This window comes from Microcebus murinus, chromosome 10 (genome assembly GCF_040939455.1).
Source record: "Microcebus murinus isolate Inina chromosome 10, M.murinus_Inina_mat1.0, whole genome shotgun sequence".
Lineage (NCBI taxonomy): Eukaryota > Metazoa > Chordata > Mammalia > Primates > Cheirogaleidae > Microcebus > Microcebus murinus.
The window spans coordinates 24,137,638-24,142,808 of record NC_134113.1 but is presented as its reverse complement, the minus strand read 5'-3'; the positions used below and the strand labels follow the sequence as shown (position 1 = coordinate 24,142,808).

Sequence of the window (5,171 nt, the reverse complement as noted above, 5' to 3'; positions counted from 1 at the left end):
TGTTCCTGGAATTACTCAACTGTAAAATGCACCCTGCTGGCCAATTGTGACACCAGGGAGTGTGGCAATCTTCATTCATTTGTTTATTCCACAAACATGAATTGTGCAACTACTCCCGGCCAGCAGTAAGGTTTTCTGAAGCTTTACCTCCACAAGAAGATGCAAAGGCCAGAGATCATTTTCACAACCGCAGGTCAGCATCTGGACAAACGAACCACCGCGGCTCAGAGATTAAGGGCTCAGACAGCCGTGGATGGGACTCCAGCTCCACTGCCTGCCGGCCTTGAGCAAGTGAGTTATTAGCCTCTGTCTCCTCATCAAAAGGCAAAGGGGCTAACTGCCTCCCGGTAGCATTTGCGGCATCTGCCTGGGACCAAGTCCTAGCTCTGTCATTTACTAGGCGTGTGACCTCTGGGCAAGTTGTTGGACTCGTCTGTAAAACGAAGATTATGACAGCATCCATTCAAAGAGCTGTTGGGACATAAGTTAAGTTCATATATGTAAAGCCCTTAGAACAGCACCTGGCACATTGGGAATGCTATAGAAATGTTTGTGATCACTAGTATCTGGACTTCATAATCTGTGTTAGCTATGTTGCTTTATAAATGTTCTTTTATCCTGGGTATCTCCAATCCAATTAGTTTTCTTCACCGCAGATAACTACTTCCTGCACTCAATTCATCACCATTCCAATTAAGGAACTCTAAATAGCATGCCAAAGGAATCAAAGAAATGTAAACAGTATTTTAACTAAGCAGCACTTTCACAGTAAGCCACTTTCTAGATATTTGATTATTGCAATAGAAAAATGCTGAAGAATGCAGCCACTGTAGGTGAAGAAGACAAGATGGCTGCCTCTGCTTCTGCGGGTGCCTTGAGAGAAGCTTCAGGAATCTTATGACCCCTGAATATTTTGGCATCTCCAGCCTATCAAAACTGTGCCGAGAATGTCCCTTTTATATCTGCACTGTCCACTGGACATTTTAGTCATATTCAGACACCGGTTGTTTCCTGTGCTTCCAGACTTAACACATCCATCAGAAACACGACGTGTGGCATGGTACAATGATACTTAATGGACTGGCCCCTGCGTTTCCAAATGTCCTGAAGCTGCCAGTCAGAGCTAGAACATACTTTAGTTCACAAAAAAAAGCAAGAGAAAGACTGTGAAAGCTGTCATCTCTAGGTTTCTTTGACTTCATTGTGGCCTTTGGCTAAGGAGAAAGGCTGGTTCTAAGGAAAAATTATGGAAGAAGACAGCTGCAAGAAAAAGACGCTTGAGGGAATCTGTGTTCTGTAATAAAACTCAGAATAAACTCTCAGGCCGGGCGCGGTGGCTCACGCCTGTAATCCTAGCACTCTGGGAGGCCGAGGCGGGCGGATTGCTCAAGGTCAGGAGTTCGAAACCAGCCTGAGCGAGACCCCGTCTCTACCAAAAATAGAAATAAATTAATTGACCAACTAAAAATATATATACAAAAAATTAGCCGGGCATGGTGGCGCATGCCTGTAGTCCCAGCTACTCGGGAGGCTGAGGTAGGAGGATCCCTGAGCCCCGGAGATTGAGGTTGCTGTGAGCCAGGCTGACGCCACGGCACTCACTCTAGCCTGGGCAACAAAGTGAGACTCTGTCTCAAAAACAAAACAAAACAAAAAAAAACTCTCAGATAGAATGATGACATCTTTCTGGAAGAGGCAAAACTGGTATGCTGATGATCCTTCTCAGAAGTATCATGATCGAACACACCTGCAAGTATAGATCTGTGCATAATAGATGTCTTCACAAAAATGAGTAACTATAAAATTTGATGTAAATTGTACCAATTAATATGTAAATGTACACACCTACATTACACTTATGGAAGTTTTAAAGCTTAATGGATCAAACATTCCCAGATTTGGTCAGGGAAATAGACATTTAAAATGGTGCATTATTTTTATCAACTGGTAATGGTTTAATTGTTCCAATCGGGCTTGTTTAGTTGCAAGGAATCTCAAGTGAAGACAAACATTAAAAGACTCTCCCAGCTACAAGTTAGCTCAAGCAGTGTGACATTGTTTTAAGGTTGCATGCCTGGGGACTCAGGAACCACCTCAGCGGCCTAGTCTCCTCCAGAAATCACCCCCAGGCCTCAGGAAGAGCAGAAGTTGGACAATGATCTCCAAGAGGAGAAGGTGGATCTTTAGGCTCAGGCTCATGTGACTCAGTTCTTTTTACACTGTTAACTCCATTCTCCCTCTACTCACCAATTTCTCTAGTTCACTGCTTTTGCTTACTTACAGTCTCTGCTCCCTCATAATAACTTGAGCTTGCACCTTTGATGTTCTTTTCTGGATCATGAGCCTCAGCTCCTGTTTCTAGTCTCTAATTGCCAAGAGACTCCAACTGGGCCAGCTTTACCTTTTTACACCAGGTCTCATCAGTGTCATTGTCTAGTGTCGTTGGCTGTTCTTAGGTCAGGAGCCCACCGTGGCCTACTTTGTGTTGGTGGGTCCACATGGAGTGAAAAATAGTTATGTGAGCAGTTTCACTTAGAGACAAGCATGGGGCAGCAGCACACCTAACTTCTAGTGTACTAGGTTCACTGTGTTCCTAACAGTTATCATTTAGTTTACTGGAACAAGATTTTTTCATAGAAGAATAAATAAATCCACTCATGTATTGATGGGAACTTGGGTTGATTCCACATCTTTGAGGTTATGAATTATGCTGCAATAAACATTCTAATGGGACCAACCTGAGCAAGAGTGAGATCCCATCTCTACTATAAATTGAAAAATTAATTGGCCAACTAATATATATAAACAAATTAGCCGGGCATGGTGGCACATGCCTGTAGTCCCAGCTACTCGGGAGGCTGAGGCAGCAGGATTGCTTGAGTCCAGGAGTTTGAGGTTGCTGTGAGCTAGGCTGACACCATGGCACTCACTCTAGCCTGGACAACAAAGTGAGACTCTGTCTAAAAAAAAAAACAAACAAAAAATTCTAATGGGGGAAATAAAAGAAGAAAGAAAATAAAAATCTTGAAAAGTCTGTTTCCCCTAAATCAGATTTCTGTTGGGAAGAGAGACACGGTTGCTCACAGAGAACACCCATAACCACACCCAGAGTCTCTCCCATTCTCTGATAGCTTTGGGGGAAGCATACAAATAAAAAGCTACCCTTCCTCACTGACCTGTTCTTCAGCCACCCCACCCTCACTGCACCCTCGAATTTGTCATTACCTGAATTTGATACACATAAGCAATCTTAAATTCCAATATCCTACCTTCTGACCACACTCTTCCAGCCTTCCAGCTCCCCCCTTAGTTTGCCTCTCTGCCCTTGGACCTGATCTCCCATCAGTCCCTCTACTCCTCCACTTCCCACCAGCTTCCTCACTTACCTTCACAGGAAGCTGGTCCCCTAGTGGCTCACCTGGATTACTCTTTCTTAGGCACTTTGAAATTCCTTTGCAACCCTAAACCTATATAACTCAGGGCAAAACTTGTCCCTCAGGTCATCCCAAGAAACTGCCATCTCTGTTCACCCAGGCAGAAGGTCCTGTGGTCACGAACATTCATGGTAATGCCCTTTTACTCACCCCACCCTGCGGTGAGTTTCCACAACCTTCACCCCTCCTTTAGAAACTTCTCGGCATCTACCTCCTCTAATTCTCAGAGGATGACCTCACCTCCTACATCTCTGAGAAAACTGAGGCCCACAGACATGAACCATATTAACTTTCTGCTCCCTCCATTCATTCATTCACTCATTCAACAAGTACCTCTTGAACACCTGTTTCCTATCAAGCTCTGTGCTGGGGAGGATACAAGTAAGAAATGTTTCCTGCCTTCGAGGTGCTTCCTGTTTGGTGATGGACACAGACTTATAAAGACAACTATTAAGATGTTCAGCTTATGCTCCCCCCCTCCCGCATGCTGTAAGAAAGCCCAAACTACTGGTGTTCCACTTGACAGACCCAGTGAGCCCAGCTTTTGAATAATCTCAGCCCAGACATCAGACGTGGGGAAAGAAGCTTCCAGGTGATACCAGCTCCCAGCTGTTTGAGGATTCTAAACTCAGGCCCCAGACACTGTGCAGCAGAGAATTACTTATGCTATGTTTTCTCCACCTGGAACACACTTTCCAACTTTCTTTGCATGGCTAGATATTTCTTATTTTTCAAGCCTCAGGCCTTTTCTTCTCCAGGAAGCATTCCCTAAACTCTTTGGTTGGGTTAAGTGGCTCTCCTCTGGGTTGCTTTAGCATACCTCTTCTTTAGCAATATATAGAAGTTATTCGTCTTTGTTCATCCATTAATTGCGTGTATGTCTGACTTGGCACAAAGACACTCAGCATATGGTTATTAGCTGAACTGAAGAAATGCGAATTCCACTGAGCTGGCCCTGGGAAAACCAGTCAGTAGGCTGTTTGTCTCTAGCGCCCTCTAGCTTCTTCATGGTGCCTTTCCACACCACCCTTCGAGCATCCCTTGCCCCAATTACCTTTCAGTATCACCAAGTGATAACCAAAAAATGACCTTAGCTTAGAGTTTGTCTCATAAGCTCATAGAGCAGAAGAAGCCTTAAAAAGCATTATTTGGGTGCATGGATTTGCTAAAGTCTAATCATTTAGAACAAGATTATATACCAGGGATTGGAGCTGAACTACCTTCTCTGATATTTCTGGCAAGGAAGACAAGTGTCAGCCAGCCTGGAGAAACAGAATCACCCTGCAACGTAGATAAGTGTCCAAGAGGAAGAACTGCTAGGGAGGGTGAGAGCAAGGGAGAAGTCTCAGGATTCCAGGTATGGATAGGAATTTGTCCCTTCGATACCTGCCCCAAGTTTCAGGTGTTTACTCCTATTTTAAGACTTTGGTCACTGCATGAGCACTTTTGGTGGCGATGACTGTGGTGATGATAGCCCCATGCCCATGCTTACGCTCTAAGACATCATTCCTCTTGGCCAGAGTTTATTTGGCCAGCGGTGGACACAACCAGAGTCACAGTCTTTCCTCTGGGTGTTTGGAACTGAGATGGCCTCTCTGTGCAGTAAGAACTATTTGCAACAGTAAAGCTGGAGGGTCGCTGCCTGTACAATGTGGGCTAGAGGGACAGAGATGAGGGACCAAAGTACTGACGGTGCTGCAGTTCTGGGTGTCAAGTCCCCTTCTGTCTGTCCACAAG

General features: G+C 44.7%; 1 pseudogene; it reads left to right on the top strand.

The window, feature by feature from the left end:
* Window positions 1-199: 199 nt before the first annotated feature.
* On the top strand, window positions 200-2,797 carry LOC105877095 (large ribosomal subunit protein bL35m-like; annotated as a pseudogene).
* Window positions 2,798-5,171: the final 2,374 nt, after the last annotated feature.